The sequence below is a fragment of the Oncorhynchus clarkii genome, chromosome 18 (assembly GCF_045791955.1).
Source record: "Oncorhynchus clarkii lewisi isolate Uvic-CL-2024 chromosome 18, UVic_Ocla_1.0, whole genome shotgun sequence".
Taxonomy (NCBI): Eukaryota; Metazoa; Chordata; class Actinopteri; order Salmoniformes; family Salmonidae; genus Oncorhynchus; species Oncorhynchus clarkii.
Window position 1 is genome coordinate 33,745,479 of NC_092164.1, and position 25,036 is coordinate 33,770,514.

The 25,036-nt window shown below is 41.7% G+C and overlaps 1 pseudogene; it reads right to left on the bottom strand.

The window, feature by feature from the left end:
• Positions 1 to 255: 255 nt before the first annotated feature.
• Positions 256 to 25,029, bottom strand: LOC139372579 (zinc finger and BTB domain-containing protein 43-like; annotated as a pseudogene).
• Positions 25,030 to 25,036: the final 7 nt, after the last annotated feature.

Here is a 25,036-nt window from a genome sequence, read left to right on the forward strand (position 1 = left end):
TCATTTAAATATACAAAATATCAAGGAAGCAACTTTTATTTGGGAAATTGCATTTTTGTCCCCCCCGGTTTTATCGTTGGAATGTGATACAAAAATAGGCAACATTGGGACCATGCGGACACCTCCAAGCGGTCAGGTAGGCTGTTTGGAGTGTTTATCCAACTAGATTTAAAAAAAAATATATATATATATATATATATATATATATATATATATATATATACAGTTCCAAATACAATTCCAGGCAAGATTTTAGACACACCTACTCATTCAAGGGTATTAATTAATTTTTACAATTTTCTACATTGTAGAATAGTGAAGACATCAAAACTATGAAATAACACACAAGAAATCACGTATTAACCTAAAAACTAATCAAAATATATTTTATATTTGAGATTAATCAAAGTAGCCACCCTTTGCCTTGATGACAGCTTTACACACTCTTGAAGAGTTGAAGTTTAAAATTGTAAATATATTTGTTCAACCCTTTTTTGGTTACTACATGGTTCCATATGTGTTATTTCATAGTGATGTCTTCACTATTATTCTACAATGTAGAAAATAGTACAAATAAAGAAAAACCTTTGAATGAGTAGGTTTGTCTAAAATCTTGCCTGGTACTGTATACATATACTACCGATCAAAACTTTGGGGTCACTTAGAAATGTCCTTGTTTTTGAAAGAAAAGCAACATTTTTGTCCAATAACACAACATCAAATTGATCAGAAATACAGTGTAGATATTGTTAATGTTTTAAATGACTATTGTAGCTGGAAACGGCTGATTTTTTATGGAATATCTACATAGGCGTACAGAGGCCCATTATCAGCAACCATCACTCCAGTGTTTCAATGGCACGTTGGGTTAGCTAATCCAAGTGTATCATTTTAAAAGGCTAATTAATCATTAGAAAACCCTTTTGCAATTATGTTAGCACAGCTGAAAACTGTTGATCTGATTAAAGAAGCAATAAAACTGGCCTTCTTCGGACTGAGAATCTGGAGCATCAGCATGTGTGGGTTCGACTACAGGCTCAAAATGGCCAGAAACAAAGCACTTTCTATTGAAACTCGTCAGTCTATTCTTGTTCTGAGAAATGAAGGCAATTCCATGAGAGAAATTGGCAAGAAACTGAAGATCTCATATACAAAATCAAATGCAAAATATACACACTCACTGGTGCTCACATCACACTTCAAACTTTTAAAACCACATGATTCACATTGAGCAAATTACATGTTTCTTCCCTCTCTCGAGATATCAATGACATGATGGGATAGTCCTTTAAATAAATAATAACGCAGAAATCTCCCTCATACAAGTTGTTCAAACAGGCGTATCAACATTGATCTGAGTTAATGGTTTACACATGGACCATGATGAACATAATTATCACCTTACCTAATACCACTTTCAAGTGCTGCGGGCCCTATATTACACAATATTTCACCGTCCTCCTTCCTTTAGCTTCAGCTAAACCTGTTGCTGGCTTCCTCCTTAAAGCTGTGACTAACCACAGTCCTTGACTGAGAGCCTAATTCAGCCCCAACCCCACCCCCACCCCCACACTCATCCCAGACTCCGCCTCCCCCTGACAGTCTGCCTGCTCCACTTTCACCTGACCGCCCTGTGAAAAAAAAACCTCCCCCTCCTTGAACCCATAGGCATAACCATCGTCCATGTCAGCAGCCGCTGTGGTGTTACTACTGGCAGCGGCTCCATCGTAGCTTTCGGCCAGTCTCTCACAGCGTGCCTGGTGGCGCAGGAAACTATCCCTCCAGATGACCTTCTTCCCACACAGGCCACACTCATAGGGCCGCAGCCCGCCGTGAGTCTTCAGGTGCTTGGTGAGGTGGTGCTTCATCTTGAAGCTCTTGGCGCACACGGGGCAGGCGAAGGGCCGCAGGTTGAGATGCTGCATCTTGACATGGCGGTCACGCATACTCTTCAGGGTGTAGGCCTTCCCACAGTGGCAGAAGTGCACTTTTCCTGTGTAAGGGGCCCCGGCAAGGGAGATGGAAGAGGAGGAAGATGGGATGGGGGGTGAGGAGGAAGGGGGGAATGGAGCAGGAGATGGGGACAGGTGGCAGCTGGAGGTGGAGGTTGGGGTACCACCACCATGGGTCATGTTTGCCCCATTGGGCCAGTTCAACCCTGGGGCCCCCAGGATAAAGTCATTGTCATCAGGAGAGGTAGGTACTAAGGGTCTCTGAGAAACTTGTCCGGTGCCATCCTCAATCTCATCATAGGTTTCCCTTCCAAAGGCACCATCCGCAAATCGGCCAAAGTCCACTTCCCCCTCGTCATCTTCTTCGTCGTCTTCTCTTCTGTAGTCTTCCTCTCCAGGTTGCAGCCTAGCTACTTGCTGAGACCAGGGACTCGCCTGCCACTGCTTTTGGGTAGAGGGTGTAGAAGCTAAGCAGGAGGGTCCAGGAATCACCTCATCTGGTTCCCCAGCATGGGGAGAAGTCAGGGCTGAACTTCTCCCCAACTGTCTCTCCTCTTTCTTCTGCAGCTCCCCTGAGATCTTTCTCCCCTCTGGCTGTCCTCCCTCCTCACCTTGGTGTACACTAGAGTGGAAGTCCACTGGAGAAATACAAACAGAGTGATGTACAATGGACATAGAGAAATATATAAAGATATTGTATTTAAGGCACTGGGAGGTGTGCTTATCACGGATAAGTGCTTATCCTCTCGTAAATATGAGACACATGTTTAAAGGGACAATCAGCAGTTGAAACAATAACAATGCGAATCCCCGCCCCCGGTTTCGGTAAAAAGCTAAGGGATGGGGCTAGATAAATGTAGCCACTCTCAAAAACATACACAGAGCTATGGATGCAAGGACTGACCATCCATGATATCAAAAATATAGTTGTAACCATGTTTTGAGGCTATGTAGTCTTTGTTTACATTACTTTGTGTACAAACATTGGAGTAAAATTTTATATATTATATTTTATATTTTGGCTTCTGATGGGGTACGTCTTATAAATGAATGACTTATAAAATAATGATATGTTACCCAATGATTATTGAAGAATATAACTTATAAAGAATATATATATATATATATATATACATTTTTTGCCCATTAAAATAACATAAATTTGATCAGAACTACAGTTTAGACATGGTTAATGTTGTAAATGACTATTGTAGCTGGAAACGGCAGATTTTTGGGGGAATATCTACATAGGTGTACAGAGGCCCATTATCAGCAACCATCACTCCTGTGTTCCAATGGCACGTTGTGTTAGCTAATCCAAGATTATCATTTTAAAAGACTAATTGATCATTAGAAAACTCTTTTGCAAGTATGTTAGCACAGCTGAAAACTGTTCTGATTAAAGAATCAATAAAACTGGCCTTCTTTAGACTACTTGAGTATCTGGAGCATCAGCACTTGTAGGTTCGATTACCGGCTCAAAACGGCCAGAAACAAATAACTTTCTTCTGAAACTTGTAAGTCTATTCTTGTTCTGAGAAATGAAGGTTATTCCATGCGAGAAATTGCCAAGAAACGGAAGATCTCGTACAACTCTGTGTACTACTCCCTTCACAGAACAGCGCAAACTGGCCCTAACCAGAATAGAAAGAGGAGTGGGAGGCCCCGGTGCACAACTGAGCAAGAGAACAAGTACAATCGAGTGTCTAGTTTGAGAAAGAGACACCTCACAAGTCCTCAACTGACATCTTCATTAAATAGAACCCGCAAAACACCAGTCTCAACGTCAAAAGTGAAGAGGTGACTCCGGGATGCTGGTCTTCTAGGCAGAGTTCCTCTGTCCAGTGCCTGTGTTCTTTTGCCCATCTTGATCTTTTATTTTTATTGGCCATTCTGAGATATGGCTTTTTCATTGCAACTCTGCCCTTAAAAATGATAAACTTGGATTAGTTAACACAAGTGATTAGTGATGGTTGCTGATAATGGGCCTCTGTACGCCTATGTAGGTATCCATAACAAAATCTGCCGTTTCCAGCTACAACAGTCATTTACAACATTAACAATGTCTACACTGTATCTCTGATCAATTTGATGTTATTTTAATGGACAAAAAATGTGATTTTCTGTCAACAACAAGGACATTTCTAAGTGACCATATACAGTTGAAGTTTACATACACTTAGGTTGGAGTCATGAAACTTGTTTTTCAACCACTCCACAAATGACTTGTTAACAATAACTATAGTTTTGGCAAGTTGGTTAGGACATCTACTTTGTGCACAACACAAGTAACTTTCCCAACAATTTTTTACAGACAGATTATTTCACTTATAATTAATTCACTGTATCACAATTCCAGTGGGTAAGAAGTTTACATACACTAAGTTGACTGTGCCTTTAAACAGCTTGGAAAATTACAGAAAATTATGACATGGCTTTAGAAGTTTACGAAATCAGCCATGACCTCAGAAAAAAATGTTGTAGACCTCCACAAGTCTGGTTCTTCCTTGGGAGCAATTTCCAAATGCCTGAAGGTACCATGTGAATCTTTACAAACAGTAGTACGCAAGTTTAAACACCATGGGACCACGCGCAGCCATCATATCGCTCAGGAAGGAGATGCATTCTGTATCCTAGAGATGAACGTACTTGGTGTGAAAAGTGCAAATCAATCCCAGAACAACAGCAAAGGACCTTGTGAAGATGCTTGAGGAAACAGGTACAAAAGTATCTATATTCACAGTTAAACGAGTCCTATATCGACATAACCTGAAAGGCCGCTCAGCAAGGAAGAAGATACTGCTCCAAAACCACCATAAAAAAGCCAGACTACAGTTTGCAACTGCACATGGGGACAAAGATCGTACTTTTTTGAGAAATGTCCTCTGGTCTGATGAAACAAAAATAGAACTGTTTGGCCATAATGCCCATCATTATGTTTGGAGGAAAAAGGGGGAGGCTTGCAAGCGGAAGAACACCATCCCAACCGTGAAGCACGGGGGTGGCAGCATCATGTTGTGGGGGTGCTTTGCAGCTGGAGGGGCTGATGCACTTCACAAAATAGATGGCATCATGAGGATGGAAAATTATGTGGATATATTAAAGCAACATCTCAAGACATCAGTCAGGAAGTTAAAGCTTGGTCACAAATGGGTCTTCCAAATGGTCAATGACCCCAAGCATACTTCCAAAGTTGTCCTTAAGCCATTTTGCCACAACAAAGTCAAGGTATTGGAGTGGCCATCACAAAGCCCTGACCTAAATCCCATAGAAAATTTGTGGGCAGAACTGAAAAAGTGTGTGCGAGCAAGGAGGCCTACAAACCTGACTCAGTTACACCAGCTCTGTCAGGGGGAATGGGCAAAAATTCACCCAATATATTGTGGAAAGCTTGGGGAAGGCTACCAGAAACATTTTACCCAAGTTAAACAATTTAAAGGCAATGCTCCCAAATACTAATTGAGTGTATGTAAACTTCTGACACACTGGGAATGTAATTCTCTGAAATACCAATTGAGTGTATGTAAACTTCTGAACCACTGGGAATGTGATGAAAGAAATAAAACCTGAAATAAATCATTCTCTCTACTATTATTCTGACATTTCACATTCTTAAAATAAAGTGGTGATCCTAACTGACCTAAGACAGGGAATTTGTACTAGGATTAAATTTCAGGAATTGTGAAAAACGGAGTTTAAATGTATTTGGCTAAGGTGTATGTAAACTTCCAACTTCAAGTATATATATATATATATATATATATATATATATATATATATATTTATTACACACACATACACACATTGTATATTTAAAAAAAATATATATAGAAATATAAACACTTTATAAACACATCAATGTCCAAGTCCTGTTTACATTTCACATTCTAGGACTACTTACCAGAGTGTCCTCTCAGCTCAGGACCCTCCCTCTTCTCCTCTTCCAACTCTTTTCCCATTCCTTCACTTGCTTCAATCACTCTTTCAGTCCCCTTCTTCTCCTGAGGATCTTCCCCATAGCCACTTCCTCTATCCCTGCCATGCAGCTTCTCAGGACTTGGTGGTGCTGCCCTCTGTCTCTGTCTAGCTCTCAGTCTCAATGCCTCACCAGGAAATCCCCCGTGCCTGGTGTGGTTATGGTCCAGTCCTCTCCCATCATGATGGCTTAGGGGGCTGGCTTTGCTGTGGCTGGACATCCACACCTCCTCACAGCTGGAGTAGTCACTCTCCCCAGCAGGGTGGGAGTCCAGCTGTGAGTCAGCTAGGTTCTGGACAGGCATGGACATGGCTGGCTGGGGTGAGGGCCTGGGGTGGCCCCACCTGGGGAACTGATGGGGCCTCCTCCACGTGGCCAATGGCGGCAGAGCATTCTGCACCTGGCCGTAGGTCCTCGTCTCCTTCTCTTTCCCCTCTCTCTCCATGTATAGGCACTCAGTGCTGCTTGGGGACTGCTGCCTTGAGGAGGCACCATGGCGTGTGGCAGCTGCAACATCCACAGGGTTGCATTCTGTTGGGGGTCGGGGTCTCTTCAGGATCTCTGTGCATTTGTCAACAATATGCCACATCTGGAGAAAGCTGGCTACCGTTACATAGTTGACAATGTCATCACGCACTATGCTCAGTCGGCCGGTGTAGGCTGAACTCAGGACACTCTCAAAGGCCACAGGGTCCATGACAGAGGGCAGAGACACTGTCGTCACATTCTTCAGCAACACCTGGCGAAAGTAATGGAAAAACCTAGGTTTTCGAAGCTATTTTTCCAGACAACAATGCACATGACAGAGCAAAGACACAAACTACTATTGTGTAGAGACAGGCAAAGACAGACGTCTCGCTCTAATACACTAGTCACGGAAACCCAGACCTAGGCAACTGCAGTGACTAGCCTATGTTTGGGATCAATAATGGACTCTCTTGGTACCTTCGAAAAGGGGTACCAAAAAGGGGTACCAAGAGAAAAAATTCAGGGGAGGGTCCTCTTCAGATAGACATAGGCTAGTCACATAGGCTAACTCCGCCTTTTCCTCTATGCTGTTAACGTACAGAGAGACTACTAGTACACACGCTCATAAACACAGACAGACCTGATCGTGAAAGTATGGCGAGGAGGCAGCCAGCACACAGCGGTGGGCCCTGAACACCTGTCCCTGCACCTGGATGGAGAGGTCACAGAGCCGGCCCTCCTCCCGCTGTCCATTCAGGCTGTCCAAAACTGCTGCACGCACACTGGGGAAGCATACTTGGACCACCGGGCCAGCAGGGGCACCAGAGACAATGCAGTCCTGATCCATTGTGCCTAAATAATAAAGAAGAATAAAATCATCCTGTTAGCTAGCTAGCATTTACAGTTAGTGCTATCTGGGGATCCTTGGGATGTCCCTAAACCATAACCTGAACCCCTACCCTTGTTGGGTTTTGAGAATGTGAAATCTACTTATTCATGTCACTGATAGAATGCTAAGGTTTAGAGGGTCTACACCAGAAGGGTTATAGGAGGAAGGTATATAGTGTGTGCAACTAAGCTTGGAATGTGTTGAGTGCAGGGAAGTGATTACATGTGGCAGGCATTGATAAGGGGAGACGGGTGGAGATCTTAGAAACTAACAATGTCACTGAGGGAGAGAGGGTCATGTATAACATTTACATTATGTCAGGATATGTTACTGTTAACCCTCAGTGATCTTATGGGAGGGATCCTCTGGGAGGAGAAGACACACAGTCTGGTATCAATAACCACGACAGCCTTGAGTTGGGGAGGAGTAAGCACTATGGGGTAGAGGTCAGGTTAGATGAAGTGAGGAAGAACAGATATCACTAAGGTTCTGTCGAAACAACAGAGATGGATTGGCTGTTCAGTTGATTAGGTGGAGACTCAACCTAGGAGAAAGGGTTAAATATCAGTGCTTGTGTGAAACGTCATTTGTCTGAATTACAGCTGTAATGACTCTTTGGGAATAATTCAACTTGGTAAAGCTTCTCTAGTGTCCGTGAGTTATTTACTCTGACAATTAGGTTCTAACACCATTTTAAATGTACATTTCAATGGAGAAGGGTGCAATTGCGGCCTGCAATTCCGGGTGTTCCTGCATGTTGGCATTCCTGCATCTGCAGGAACCCCTCTTTATACTTCTATTGGTCCATTTATAACCTAGGACAGGCGAGAGGTGGGGGCACTCCAGTACAGTAAGTTCCCGTTGGTTGCCATCCGCCAATAAACCCCACAGAAGAAAAAGAGGTGAGGGTGACAACGGTAGACAGTGTCCTTCGTCTCCTCCTGTCGGGCATTGTTTTCCTGCAGTTTTGTTAACGACGGCGAGGGCAGGTGTTCGGCCGGCGGGAGCAAAGGACATTGTGTGCTAGCTAGCTAGTCCTAGGAAAACTGCGGTACACAGCATGCGGGAGCGACACCGTGAGCTCGCTAACTACCAAGTTAGCGAGCACACAGTGTATTTAACTAGCAAGCTAGCTAGTTAGTTAGCACACAGTGTCGTCCCCACCTCCCGACTGCTGTGTACCGTAGTAGCTAGCGGGAAGTGGGGATGACCGGTAGGCAGTGTCCTTTGCACCTGCTGGTTGGGGCACTGATTTCCCGCAGTTCTGTAAAATATGGTCAGGGCAGGTGTTCTGCCGGCGGAAGTGAAAGACACTGGTGTCGCCCCCGCCTCCCGCTAACGTAAACTCACTCACTTTTGTACATCGCCTTGGTCCGTACAATTGACCTTGTTTTAGCGCCCCAAAAACATAATACTTCCAGATCAACTGTAATGTCAATACCATTGTAAAGCACAATTTCTTCCCTTTCCAACAAAATCAATAACATGACCTAAACGCTGCCCGTTTCTGCATAATTCAACAAGACAATGAGCTCTGTCGGGTCTTTTTAAAAATGGTGGGTGGGGAAGCGAAACTAATGCGTGATAGTGAGAAGGACAGTTGTCGTGTGGGAAAACTGCTTTTTTTCACTCGATCTGTCCAACTTATCACCTTATCGCATCTAAAATTTAAATAAAACACTATAAAGAGTTTATATAATGTGTCATTACATACTTATTTGAAGGTTTGTGTCGAATTTGAATCGCGTTTTTAGGGCGGTGCTAAAGTGGTCTTCAGAAGTAAACAGCGGCTTTGAGAGTCATGATCGCATGCAATGATGACGCAAAAAATGACTAGGTATCCCCCCTCTTACCCCCGTCACTGTCCATTTCTTGTTTTTAAACGATGAGAGAAGTGCTACACCTGGTGGTGTCACGTTCTGACCTCTATTTCCTTTGTTTTTGTATTTATTTAGTATGGTCAGGGCGTGAGTTGGGTGGGCAGTCTATGTTTGTTTTTCTATGTTTTGGGGCAGTTCTATGTTTTCGGCCTAGTATGGTTCTCAATCAGAGGCAGGTGTCATTAGTTGTCTCTGATTGAGAATCATACTTAGGTAGCCTGGGTTTCACTGTTTGTTTGTGGGTGATTGTTCCTGTTTTTGTGTTTGCACCAGACAGGGCTGTTTTGAGTTCTCACGTTTCTTGTTTTTTTTCGTTAGTTTGTTCATGTATAGTGTCGTCAATAAAATACAATGAACAACCACCACGCTGCGCTTTGGTCCGCCTCTACTTCACAAGAAGAGAATCGTTACAGGTGGAGAGAGGCTGTAAAACAGAATTAGTTTTATGCGTGCTGTACGTTACGGCATGACATGTCACGATGTAACTGAGGGTCAGTTTTATCAACTTTTCTCCAATATTATAGAGCCATTACCATGTCGATCAACGCTTGAATAGAAACGTAGCTCACACCCCAGATTTTGAAGTCAACACAGTTGCTACAGTCCCATTAGTTTTCTTTGCAGCCTCGTTTGAATGTCGCGGTCGCGCACATTTGTACGGAATGGGGTGAGTTTACGTTAGCTAGTAAGAAGGACTCCAGTACACAGCAGGTGGGGGTGACACTGTGTGATAACTATCCAGATAGCAAGCTAGTAAGGAGAACTCCGGTACACAGGAGGCGGGGGCAAAGAATAAATACTTGCAGTAACTGGTATTTTGGACGCAGTATTTGCAGCATATTGCAGTTATACTGCACTCTGACTGCAATCTTTTTTTTGTAAGGGCGGGCTGGATAAGCTGAAGTGGACTCGGCCCTAGTACCATTAGCCGGAATCCAGAGTAATATGATTCTGCCGGATTCGGTGTCACGGTCGTCAAAAAGAGGAGACCAAGGCGCAGCGTGGTCAGCGTACATTCTTCTTTAATTAAAGAATGAACACTGAACAAAACAAACCGTGAAGCTAATATGGCTAGTGCAGACAGGACACTAAACATAGAATAAGAACCCACAAACTACCCAAGGAATATGGCTACCTAAATATGGTCCCCAATCAGAGACAACGATAAACAGCTGCCTCTGATTGAGAACCAATCTTGGCAACCACAGACACATAAACACTTAGACTTACAAAAACCCCTATACAATACAAACACTAAACAAACCACCCTAGTCACACCCTGACCTAACCAAAATAATAAAGAAAACTAAGATAACTAAGGTCAGGGCGTGACATTTGGGAAGAGCTCGGCCCGCATGAAGCCCACCCCCCCGATTCACGCAAACCCTGCTGAAAAAGAACATTACTCGAATTTGTCTAATTGTAATTGTTAGTGTCTTAAAGTGGGGCAAAAAAGTATTTAGTCAGCCACCAATTGTGCAAGTTCTCCCACTTAAAACGATGAGAGAGGCCTGTAATTTTCATCATAGGTACACTTCAACTATGACAGACAAAATGAGAGAAAAAAAAATCCAGAAAAATCACATCAATGCAAATTATGGTGGAAAATAAGTATTTGGTCACCTACAAACAAGCAAGATTTCTGGCTCTCACAGACCTGTAACTTCTTCTTTAAGAGGCTCCTCTGTCCTACACTCGTTACCTGTATTATTGGCACCTGTTTGAACTTGTTATCAGTATTAAAGACACCTGTCCACAACCTCAAACAGTCACACTCCAAACTCCACTATGGCCAAGACCAAAGAGCTGTCAAAGGACACCAGAAACAAAATTGTAGACCTGCACCAGGCTGGGAAGACTGAATCTGCAATAGGTAAGCAGCTTGGTTTGAAGAAATCAACTGTGGGAGCAATTACTAGGAAATGGAAGAGATATAAGACCACTGATAATCTCCCTCGATCTGGGGCTCCACGCAAGATCTCACCCCGTGGGGTCAAAATGATCACAAGAACGGGGAGCAAAAATCCCAGAACCACACGGGGGGACCTAGTGAATGACCTGCAGAGAGCTGGGACCAAAGTAGCAAAGCCTACCATCAGTAACGCACTACGCAGCCAGGGACTCAAATCCTGCAGTGCCAGACGTGTCCCCCTGCTTAAGCCAGTACATGTCCAGGCCCGTCTGAAGTTTGCTAGAGAGCATTTGGATGATCCAGAAGAAGATTGGGAGAATGTCATATGGTCAGATGAAACCAAAATATAACTTTTTGGTAAAAACTAAACTCGTCGTGTTTGGAGGACAAAGAATGCTGAGTTGCATCCAAAGAACAGTATACCTACTGTGAAGCATGGGGGTGGAAACATCATGCTTTTGGGCTGTTTTTCTGCAAAGGGACCAGGCCGACTTATCCGTGTAAAGGAAAGAATGAATGGGGCCATGTATCGTGAGATTTTGAGTGAAAACCTCCTTCCATCAGCAAGGGCATTGAAGATGAACCGTGGCTGGGTTTTTCAGCATGACAATGATCCCGAACACACTGCCCGGGCAATGAAGGAGTGGCTTCGTAAGAAGCATTTCAAGGTCCTGGAGTGGCCTAGCCAGTCTCCAGATCTCAACCCCATAGAAAATATTTGGAGGGAGTTGAAAGTCCGTGTTGCCCAGCAACAGCCCCAAAACATCACTGCTTTAGAGGAGATCTGCATGGAGGAATGGGCCAAAATACCAGCAACAGTGTGTGAAAACCTTGTGAAGACTTACAGAAAACGTTTGACATCTGTTATTGCCAACAAAGGGTATAAAACAAAGTATTGAGATAAACTTTTGTTATTGACCAAATACTTATTTTCCACCATAATTTGCAAATAAATTCATTAAAAATCCTACAATGTGATTTTTTTTTCTCATTTTGTCTGTCATAGTTGAAGTGTACCTATGATGAAAATTACAGGCCTCTCTCATCTTTTTAAGTGGGATAACTTGCACAATTGGTGGCTGACTAAATACTTTTTTGCCCCACTGTATAATGCAATGGGTGCATGGCCCACAAACACTATGCACATGTTTATATAGATTGGTTTCTATTAATTGAGAAGCATTTAGATAACTGGTCAGTAATTTAACCAGATTCCAACCAAAAACCAGATATCAACCAAAATTAGACGTATTTTAAATGACGTCAAAAATACTTTATAAAGAAGACGTCTTAATCTGGTTGTGATCTGGTTATATGATGTCCCGACCAGATTTCAACCAGTAAAAGACGTATTTATCTCGTCGTATGACAACTGTGCTGCTCGGCCGGTGCTAGAACATGCACAGAACAAATATGCTGCTGGAACACCGATTACGGTCTTTACATGTCCTAATAATTAGAACGATAGCTCTAATTATTTATAAGATAAGCAGAATAAGTAGTTTACATGACTATTGCATAATCTGTTTACTGCTATAATCCGTTTAATATTGAATTATTAGTGTTCATGTAAACGTACTAAATGTTGCACTTCACTAGCAATAGCTCAAGTCAAAACAGATAGAAAGGGAGGCAGACGGGTGGAGTAGAGAGATTAATGTAATTTTAAGACCCACATTTTCTTCAGGATATTTTCTGTTTTTACTTGTCGGCTTTAGGCCTATATATTTTACTTAGTTGATGATCTAATTTATAGGCACAAGAGAAACAAACACTACATAAAGACAGACCTAAGACAACAACATAGCAAGGCAGCAACACATAACAACACAGCATGGTAGCAACACAACATGGTAGCAGAACAACGTGGTAGCAGCACAATACATGGTACAAACATTATTGGGCACAGACAACAGCACAAAGGGCAAGAAGCTAGAGACAACAATACATCACGCAAAGCAGCCACAACTGCCAGTAAGTGTCCATGATTGAGTCTGAATGAAGAGATTGAGATAAAACTGTCCAGTTTGAGTGTTTGTTGCAGCAAGTTCCAGTTGTTAGCTGCAGCGAACTGAAAAGACGTGCGACCCAGGGATGTGTGTGCTTTGGGAACCTTTAACAGAATGTGACTGGCAGAACGGGTGTTGTATGTGGAGGATGAGGGCTGCAGTAGATATCTCAGATAGGGTGGATTGAGGCCTAAGAGGGTTTTATGAATAAGCATCAACCAGTGGGTCTTGCGACGCATACACAGAGGAGTATAGAGTGCAGTGATGTGTCCTATAAGGAGCATTGGTGGAAAATGGTAAAGAACATCTAGCCGCTCAAGAGCACCCTTACCTGCTGATCTATAAATGATGTCTCCAAAATCTAGCATGGGTAGGATGGTCATCTGAATAAGGGTTAGTTTGGCAGCTGGGGTGAAAGTGGAGCTATTTAGATAGAGGAAACCAAGTCTAGATTTAACTTTAGCCTGCAGCTTTGATATGCGCTGAGAGAAGGACAGTGTACCGTCTAGCCATACTCCCACATACTTGTATGAGGTGACTACCTCAAGCTCTAAACCCTCAGAGGTAGTAAACACACATGTGGGGTGAGGGGCATTCTTCTTACCAAACCACATGACCTTTGTTTTCAGAACAAGGTTAAGCATAGAGAAAGCTTGTTGGACACTAAGAAAGCTTTGTTGTAGAGCATTTAAAACAAAATCCGGGGAGGGGCAAGCTGAGTATAAGACTGTATCATCTGCATATAAATGGATGAGAGAGCTTCCTACTGCCTGAGCTATGTTGTTGATGTAAATTGTGAAGAGCGTGGGGCCTACGATTGAGCCTTGGGGTACTGCCTTGGTGACAGGCAGTGGCTGAGACAGCAGATTTTCTGACTTTATACACTGCACTCTTTGAGAGAGGTAGTTAGCAAACCCGGCCAAAGACCCCTGAGAGACACCAATATTCCTTAGCCGGCCCACAAGAATGGAATGGTCTACCGTATCAAAAGCTTTGGCCAAGTCAGTAAAAATAGCAACGCAACATTGCTTAGAATCAAGTGCAATGGTGACATCATTGAGGACCTTTAAGATTGCAGTTTTATCCATAACCTGAGAGGAAACCAGATTGCATACCACAGAGAATACTATTGATCATCAAGAAAGCCAGTCAGTTCATTATTGGCAAGTTCTTCCCAACACTTTTGATAAACAGGGCAAAATAGAAATAGGCCTATAACAGTTAGGATAGGATCCACTTGATCTCCCCCACACCAAAGAGCTATTTGAAAGTTTAATACTTAAAACCGGCAAATCAAATTGTTTGGGGACAGATTTGGTGGAGACAACCGAGCACTGAAGGCGATCCTTGGTAAAGATTGCCACTCCCCCACCTTTGGAAGAGCTGTCTTGCCAAAAAGACCAGAAAGGTTAACATCAGTATTCAAAACACTCGTCCTTAACCACGTCTCAGTAATGACCAACACATCTGGATTGGAGCTGTAAACCCACACCCGCATTGATCCATTTTAGGTAATAAGCTTCTAGTGTTAACATTCAGAAAACACAGGCTTTTACGGGAGCAGAAATCAGTAAAGCAAATATCAGAGCACAAGTCAGAATTGGGGCGAGCAACAGTTGATGAGCCATTTCCAGATATCATCAACAGTAATACAATCAAGGCACGGCATAGTACAGTCGTGGCCAAAGGTTTTGAGAATGACACAAATATACATTTTCACAGTCTGCTGCCTCAGTTTGTATGATGGAAATATACTCCAGAATGTTACGAAGAGTGATCAGATGAATTGCAATTAATTGCAAAGTTCCTCTTTGCCAAGCAATGAACTAAATCCCCCCCAAAAACATTTCCACTGCATTTCAGCCCTGCCACAAAAGGACCAGCTGACATAATTTCAGTGATTCTCTCTTTAACACAGGTGTGAGTGTTGACGAGGACAAGGCTGGAGATCACTCTGTCATGCTGATTGAGATCGAATAACAGACTGGAAGCTTCAAAAGGAGGGTGGTGCTTGGAATCATTGTTCTTCCTCTGTCAACCGTGGTTACCTGCAAGGAAACACGTGCCGTCATCATTGCTTTGCACAAAAAGGGCTTCACAGGTAAGGATATTGCTGCCAGTAAGATTGCACCTAAATCCACCATTTATCGGATCATCAAGAACTTCAAGGAGAGCGGTTCAATTGTTGTGACGAAGGCTTCAGGGCGCCCAAGAAAGTCCAGCAAGCACCAGGACCGTCTCCTAAAGTTGATTTAGCTGCGGGATCGTGAGTGCATCTGCACGCACAGTGAGGCAAAGACTTTTGGAGAATGGCCTGGTGTCAAGAAGGGCAGCAAAGAAGCCACTTCTCTCCAGGAAAAACATCAGGGACAGACTGATATTCTGCAAAAGGTACAGGGATTGGATGCTGAGGATTGGGGTAAAGTCATTAATGTGTCAAATTAATGTGTGGGGTTGCATCTCAGCCAAGGGAGTGGGCTCACTCACAATTTTGCCCAAGAACACAGCCATGAATAAAGAATGGTACCAACACATCCTCCGAGAACTACTCCTCTCAACCATCCAGGAACAGTTTGGTGACAAACAATGCCTTTCCCAGCATGATGGAGCACCTTGCCATAAGGAAAAAGTGATAAGTAAGTGGCTCGGGGAACAAAACATCAATATTTTGGGTCCATGGCCAGGAAACTCCCCAGACTTTAATCCCATTGAGAACTTGTGGTCAATCCTCAAGAGGCGGGTGGACAAACAAAACCCCATAAATTATGACAAACTCCAAGCATTGATTATGCAAGAATGGCCTGCCATCAGTCAGGATGTGGCCCAGAAGTTAATAGACAGCATGCCAGGGCAGATTGCAGAGGTCTTGAAAAAGAAGGGTCAACACTGCAAATATTGACTCTTTGCATCAACTTCATGTAATTGTCAATAAAAAGCCTTCGACACTTATGAAATGCTTGTAATTATACTTCAGTATTCCATAGTAACATCTGACAAAAATATCTAAAGACACTGAAGCAGCAGACTTTGTGGAAATTAATATTAGTGTCATTCGCAAAACTTTTGGCCACGACTGTAGGTCTATAAATTGGGCTGCTATAATTTTCTGTTCTGGTCCGCCGACTAATAGCTCAGAAAAACTGTTGACTAAGAAAGTTCTTAGTCAACAAAGCATGCAAGAGTCATGAGGCTAATAGCAAAATGCACAAGTAGGCGTCACCCACTTGGGAGAAGCTTTTATTTTTTCTGAAGGCAGATTTCTTGTAGAAAATGCCAGTGGATGGTCTTTGAACAGCAGGAGGCGGCTTCAAGGCCTCTGGATCTGGGTGGGGTAGCCTGCCATGTATTGGGCTCAAAGGCTTCAACAGTGTAGGGAGCATTGAGTGTAGGAAGCATTCCAAGTAATTCCATCCAAAATCCGGTTGTAGGTTTGCTGTTTCGATTTGGAATGAAGGTTATGTTGTTTAGGGTAGCATCCTGTGTATGTCCATCCCAAAAAATCAAAGTTAATCTAACTCTAAATCTATCTATTTTTAAAAACATGCTGGAAAATGTGGGAGCTCATCTGCTCAAGACCTCTCTCTCCGGGGTGACCTCTCTCATGTAATGGACATACACAAAATATTCCAAATTAGTGAAGTGAAATGAAAAAACATTTTTTTTAAACAACACGTACGCCCATCTATTTTATTTCAATATCCTACTACAATCCACCAGGATTTACAAAACCCTATTTTTATCACATTTATGTCCATCAATAATGATTCTAAAATTATTGCACCTGAATTTGACCCGGAAAATATGACTATTATATTTTTCCTTAGAGGTTTTAAGCAAATAACAATGTGTGCAGTAATTGTATATTCATTTCAGTAGCTAAATAAAGAGGTAGGCATATCAGTTCCAGCTAAAGCAATTAAATATTTTTAATGCCGTCACCTAGACAAACACAGTGCCTTGCAAAAGTATTCATCATCCTTGGTGTTTTTCCTATTTTGTTGCATTACAACATGTAATTTAAATGGATTTTTATTTGGATTTCATGTAATGGACATACACAAAATGTTCCAAATTGGTGAAGTGAAATGAAAAAAACTACTTATTAAAAAAAGAAAATTATTTTTTTTTTACCTGAAAACTGTTGCGTGCGTATGTATTCACCCCCTTTGCTATGAAGCCCCTAAATAAGATCTTGTGCAACCAATTACCTTCAGAAGTCACATAATTAGTTAAATAAAGTCCACCTGTGTGCAATCTAAGTGTCAAGCTAAGCTACAAAGCTCCACAGCGGAGATTGGAGTATCCGTCCATAGGACCACTTTAAGATGTACACCCCACAAAGCTGGGCTTTACGGAAGAGTAGCCAAAAAAAGCCATTGCTTAAAGAAAAAAATAAGCAAACACATTTGGTGTTCCCCAAAAGGCATGTGGGAGACTCCCCAAACATACTCTAGTCAGATGAGACTAAAATTGAGCTTTTTGGCCATCAAGGAAAACGCTGTCTGGCGCAAATCCAACACCTCTCATCACCCCGAGAATACCATCCCCACAGTAAAGTATGGTGGTGGCAGCATCATGCTGTGGGGATGTTTTTCATCGGCAGGGACTGGGAAACTGGTCAGAATTGAAGGATGGCACTAAATACAGGGAAATTCTTGAGGGAAACCTGTTTTAGTCTTCCAGAGATTTGAGACTGGGATGGAGGTTCAACTTCCAGCAGGACAAACTGCTAAAGCAACACTCGAGTGTTGTAAGGGGAAACATTTAAATGTCTTGGAATGGCCTAGTTAAATATTAAAGATTGCTGTACACCAGCGGAACCCATCCAACTTGAAGGAGCTGGAGCAGTTTTGCCTTGATGAATGGGCAAAAATCAAAGTGGCTAAATGTGCCAAGCTTATAGAGACATATCCCAAGAGACTTAAAGCTGTAATTGCTGCAAAAGGTGGCTCTACAAAGTATTGACTTTGGGAGGGTGAATAGTTATGCACGCTCAAGTTTGATGTTTAAAAAAAATCTTATTTCTTGTTTGTTTCGCAATAGAGATTGACCTTAGATTCTGCATCTTCAAAGTGGTAGGCATGTTGTGTAAATCAAGTGATACAAACCCCCCAAAAATGTATTTTAATTCCAGGTTGTAAGGCAACAAAATAGGAAAAATGCAGAGGGGGGTGAATACAAGCCACTGTAGTCTGCCACTTAAAGAAGAAGAAGCAGAAGCTCCAACTAAAACATTGAATTGAAATCTGTGCTTCACGCGCAGGCTGCCAGTTTGAGCGCATCCGTCAACCTTCCAATATGATTCCATAAGGAAGTTTGGTAAGAGCGCCCGGTAAAGCTATTACAACAACAACAACACAGCTGGAAAAAAACGACAGTTTCTAGAAATGTACACCTTTTTTTTAATTTATTTTTTTAGATTTGACAAAGTGGTAGTCCCTGTTCCCCTGCATTCTTGTTTGACTTTTGTAAGTAAATCGGAGGTTTGTTGGGGAGAAGAACGTGAAAGAAAGATTTGCAAGCAAGCTACTGTAAAGCTAGTTAATTTAGCTGGCTGGACACGTTACATTTTTAACATTCATTGCATCTGCCATAGAGTCCAGTTTCATAATATTACCATACGTCCCAGCTGCCCACGTCAACATCGTAGGCTTGCCTCAGGTAAATTATTATTAACAAGGTTACGACTACTTGGTGCGCAAGCTCACTGTTCACCTGGATACACGTGTTGACCCACAGTGCGAAGCGACGGATGGCGCTTATCCATCAAATGTTAAACAATTATTTTTTGGGGACAAAAGTGTAAAACCTAAAGAAACGTGTGTCCCTGTCCTCTTTTTCAAGTGTCCGATTTAAAAAAGAGGAAGATTTTTATTTATTTATTAATAAATAACATTTTATGTTTTTACGATTTGTTGTTTCTAAATGCCTGCTGGGTAATTTCGAAATCTGTCGGTTCGTAGACATCTAATTGAGCGAATGCTGCGCAGGTTCACTGAGTTGAAAACCAAATTAATAGGGCTATCTCATTGATTTGTAGATCTGATGCAGTTGCTTCCTCAGATTATGAGTCTAGCAAGTGTCGTAAATGAGTTATGTAGTACCCACAGAAGGCCACAGGGAGGAGCAAGAGATCTATAAACCTATACTGTTTTTTTGCCTTATAAACCCTAAACCTACGTATAACCTATTTTAGTCCTAACCCTAACACTAGGTATAACCTATTTTAGTCTTAACCCTAACCATAATTCTTGGGTAACGTAACCTAGAACACTTTTAGATAACAATTTTACTAATAATATTATGTTAGTAAATACCAACGAGCTCTGCTGTCATCAAATGCTAGCCTTTCAAATGTCAGAAATTTCACATTACTGTTGGAACTCTAAGGATGCCCCATTGTTTACCCATGAGGATATTCTACACAGACATGTCTGTCTATTTCGGCAAATATCTCACAATGTGTATATTTCGATTTTTTCAAGTCGGACACCATTTTAATCAGGAGAATATCCTCTTTGTAATGATGGAAGTCTGGGCAGAGAGCTCGTTTGTCATCAAATTCTAGCTCCAAAATACTTATTGCCCTTTGAACCCTGAGCTCCGGCCATTGTTTTCCTATGGAGAGACTGGGCAATGAGCCCAATTTTTTCCCTACTTACGCAGACATAAGCACAGTTGACACCATAGAAGTGCAGATGTTTACTTTCTACATGAGTTGTTCTTTTTCAGTTTCATGCTAAGAACAGATTGTAGTGGTAAAATAAAAAGGGCTACATTTCTTTTGTACCATTTAGAGGACATTGAATTCCAAGCATCACTCCAGTTATAAGAGGCTCTGCGAAGGTTCGTTTCAATTCATTTGCTAAGGCCTCGCGCTAGTGTTCTAGCTCAGCCAATGTTCTTTGGCCATTTTTCAGCCTTGGGTGAATATTGACGTGTTATATGGTCCAGCCGAGTGTGAGATAGAGAGGGGGAAGAGAGATGATGATGTCAACATTGTCGTGCTAGCTGTGTGTGTATATGAAAGAGGGGGGGATGGTACATGAATACACAAAACATTAATTGTTTGTGTGTGTAAGAGAGTAAACTAGGCTCATTCTTGAAACTTGTACCCCCAATATGGATGTGAACATTTTCCTGATTCATCACAGATTTTGTATTTGAAAATACCGTACATTTTGCCAATCCCTGCTCTCCATCAACACACATTCCAAGGTTATACCTGTCAACTGCCCTTTTCAATTCTTGATTCTCTGTTTTTGCATGGATCTTCTAGCTTGGATGGAAGGAACAATTGGAAGGACTACAGAAGTTATCCTGACTAAGAAATGTAAATAGACAGCAAAGCATAGGCTCTCTCTCTCTCTCTGTGTGTCTGTCTGCCTAACTGCCAGATTGCTGAGGGGCAACATAGTCAATGTACTTGCTAGGCTAAGTCTAACTTAGTGAAGACCTTAGGTAATTGTTAATAATGATTAGTCTCTGTCTTTACATTTCCTGAAATATGTCAATGATATGATGCCTCTACAGCAGTTACCAATGTCCTATTCTGCCACGTTCCACATTCTGCCACAGTCATGTAAAGTTTCTCAAATTCTCTCTTGCTCATACTCCCTGTTGCTCAATCAAACACGTGTGCAGTTGCAGAGAAGAGGAAGAGATTTGCCAATTACACCCATTTCTAGCACTGTTTGTTGCAGCAATGGTATGACGGGACAACTTCTGAACAATATCATATTTTATTGTCTCTTTACACACTACCGTTCAAAAGTTTGGGGTCACTTAGAAATGTCCTTGTTTTTGAAAGAAAAGCAAATTTTTTGCTCATTAAAATAACAGCAAATTGATCAGAAATACAGTGTAGACATTGCTAATGTTGTAAATGACTATTGTAGCTGGAAACGGTGGATTTTTAATGGAATACCTACATAGGCGTACAGAGGCCCATTATCAGCAACCATCACTCATGTGTTCCAATGGCACATTGGAACAGCATCCCGGAGTCGCCTCTTCACTGTTGACATTGAGACTGGTGTTTTGCGGGTACTATTTAATGAAGCTTCCAGTTGAGGAATTGTGAGGCGTCTGTTTCTCAAACTAGACACTCTAATGTACTTGTCCTTTTGCTCAGTTGTGCACCGGGGCCTCCCACTCCTCTTTCTATTCTGGTTAGAGTCAGTTTGTGATGTTCTGTGAAAGGAGTAGTACACAGCGTTGTACGAGATCTTCAGTTTCTTGGCAATTTCTCAATTTCTCACATGGAATTGCTCAGAACAACAATTGACTGATGAGTTTCAGAAGAAAGTTATTTGTTTCTGGCCATTTTGAGCTTGTAATGGAACCCACAAATGCTGATGATCCAGATACTCAACTAGTCGAAAGAAGTCCAGTTTTATTCCTTCTTTAACCAGAAGAACAGTTTTCAGCTGTGCTAACATAATTGCAAAAGGGTTTTCTAATGATCAATTAGCCTTTTAAAATCATCAACTCAGAACGGCAGGTAGCCTACTGGTTAGAGCATCGGGCCAGTCACCGAAAGGTTGCAAGATCAAATCCCTGAGCTGACAGGGTAAAAATCTGGGCAGTTAACAAGGCAGTTAACCCACTGTTCCTAGACCATCATTGTAAATAAGAATGTGTTCTTAACTGACTTGACTAGTTAAATAAAGGTTAAATAAAAAAATATATAAATAAAATAGCTAATACAACGTGCAATTGGAACACAGAAGTGATGGTTTCTGATAACGGGCCTCTGTACGCCTATGTTGATATTCCATAAGAAAATCTGCCGTTTCTTGCTACAATAGTCATTTACAACATTAACAATGTCTACACTATATTTCTGGTCAATTTGATGTTATTTTAATGGACAAAAAAAATTGCTTTTCTTTCAAAAACAAGGACATTTCTAAGTGATCCAAAAACCTTTGAACGATTGTGTACGTACTTCAATTTTTGCATTTAACTTTCTTTTTTTAAGACTGCCAAACTGTCCTCAATTGGGAAACCTCTGACAGGAACAATGTCCTCAGGATTATGGAGCGGTGTGTTTATAAAACGTTGTTTGAATTACAACATGTATTAGGATTAAGCAAAACTTTACCATTTACCATTTAATTTTGATATCCTCTTAAAATGTTTCAGATTGATGACCAATTAATTAATGTACCACTTCAATATGAAGGGACAGAGGAGCAAACATGCTGTTGCTATCGCTCTTAGTACTGTAGATTCTGACTGTTAAAGATATTTTACTGTGCGTTACCGTTATGTCTAATGTCCTGCATGCCCACATGATGCCAATCATCTTTTTATTTGACATTTTTTAGGCTTACAGTGTCATGAAAAGCCAAAAAACTCAGGAGGTTGATGTGTTGCGGGCCCTCTGGAAATTCCCGAAATGTGCCCCTAAGTCATGTTGGAGAAGGACGCAAAGTATGTATGTATGCAAGTTGCTCTTTTTTAAAGACATTTCTAAGCTGCCACAAAACTCAACTAGTACCATGGAAATACTTTTAGTCAGCTGAGTCCACAAAGTTTCTTCAAGAATCTCCTTTCTAGTTTGCTTATAAAATCTCTAATTGATGAAGTTGTAATGCGCTGATTCTCTCCGCAGCAGATCTGATCCATCACACGACTCTTCAAGAGGGCCACTACGCTCTAGATGGCTAGCTGCTGTCAGAGTTCCCTGATGAGGATCTACCCCATCACACCACTCTAATTAATCATTCATCAAATAAAACAATGGGTCTTTATATACTCCCAGTATTTCTATGCATTATGAAACAATTACTGTATGCAGATGTGATTGATTGTGATTGCTTGATCTACTTTAAATGTAAGAATATGTTGCTGATTAACTTTAATTGGGGACTATGGAAACAAATAGAAATGTAATGAACAATGTCTGCAATATCCAACTTTATCCTCTGCAATACTTTTTTACAAAAGGTAGAACCTAAAAGGGTTATTCAGCTGTCCCCATAGGAGAACCCTTTTGGGTTCTATATAGGCCCCTTTCCCACAGAAGGTTCAACATGGAAACCAAAAGGTTTCTCCCTGGAACCAAAAAGGGTTATTCTATGGGAACAGCCGAAGAACCCCTTTTGAACCCTTTTTTTCAAAGAGTGTAGGTAATAAGCTGTAGTCAGGGGGTTATTACCAGTTTATAACAAGGTCTTAACTATGACCTTGAGAGCGTTGGGGAGCGTAGGACTAGTAACCGAAAGGTTGCAAGTTCGAATCACCGAGCTGACAAGGTACAAATCTGTCGTTCTGCCCCTGAACAAGGCAGTTAACCCACTGTTCCTAGGCAGTCATTGAAAATAAGAATGCGTTCTTAATTGACTTGCCTAGTTAAATAAAGGTAAAACATTATTTTTAAAAGTAGGCTACATATGGCAGTCCAGAATATGGTTTATTTTCTGTCAGTAAAAAAACATTGAAAAAACATAATTTTTTAACCAGTTTGCAACCTGAATGAGGCATACAAAGTTGCCATATTGACTTATTTTCAACCAGGTTTTGCTCACTGAGAAGCCCCCCTCTTAGTGTGAGTGAGGTGAATTTGAAACAACTGATTGTAATGTGTATTAGAAGTAGTGTTCACATGCAAACTTTACATGTCTGAACTCAGAATCAAACATGCTTCCCAAAAAGAACATGTTTGCTGTGGTAGAATGTTTATTTTGATTGGCAATTTATCTGCATTTATCTGCATTTATCAGAGTGCCATCAGGTAGCCTGATTTCAGATGTTTCCATGTAAAAGGGATTTTTAGGGGAATCGTTCTTGCAAAGCATGTACATTTTTTTATCGAACTATATTATATTAATATGACTATCCACAATCATCACATTTTTGTGTGCAGGTAACCAACCATACTATCAAATCCTCACTGCAAGTTCGCTAGCTACAGCTTCACTTGCAACATTGTATTAACTAACCTATTCTGTGCCCTCAGTTTCCTGGGCAAGTGAGCTCCGGACAGACAGCTGTTTTTTTAGGACGTTTCCACTGGATATATGGGATCATCAGATCACGATATTTCGCTCTTTCACTTTGAGACTTGGTAATTATCGACGCCGAGGGAGCGAAACATCGCCCCTCTGTATGTAGGTCATGTATCTGAAGCTGTATGGCCGGAAATAGTGTCATGTCATACTATTTTGATCCAGACAGCATCAGATACATGGTCTACAAATATTGAGACAGAGGGGCGCTGTTTCGCTCGCCCGGATACGTCTTTCTGTCGGTGCGCGTCTCGGTCAAATAAATGAACAGTATTTCAATATTTGATTTGGACGGGCAAGAAGGTAATGTAGGGCGGGCAAGGAGGTAAGGTAGGGCGGGCCAGACCCCTAAAACGACCCTGAGTTCTGGGAACCATTTCGCTCCATCTTCCCCACTGTCGGCCGCTGGGCGTGCTCTCATCACCATCTGGTGGTGAGTGGAATGGAAACGCCAACCGGATGCTTCAGATTTATACAACCGGTGAAACATTTGGTTCTATCTGTGGTGTGGCTAGCTAGCTTGTTAACATTATCTAGCTACATTAGCTAGCTAGCTACAACCAGAAAGGGTTGAACGGCCCAACCGTAATCTTCGCAGCCCTAACTGTGCGCAAATTCATTGTCAGTCTAATATAGCTAGGAACAGTGAACATTAGCAAGACCAATAATTGTTTATCTAGTCCATTCAACCCAGTGCACTCAACTCGTAGTCAGTGGCTAGCTAGTTAGGCTAGCCAAGTTAGCATGAAACAAAAATGTGTGCAATTCTATTAGCTTCAGTTAGCTAATTACCTCTTATCAGGTTCTCCAAACGCGAAACGAGTCTTCAACATATGCCAGTGATTTCAGCTAAAGCACATTCTTTGCAGCGTTGTTCAATCACTCAGTCCTTCTCGTTTGGTAACGCACACTCAACTCGACACAGTTCCATCATG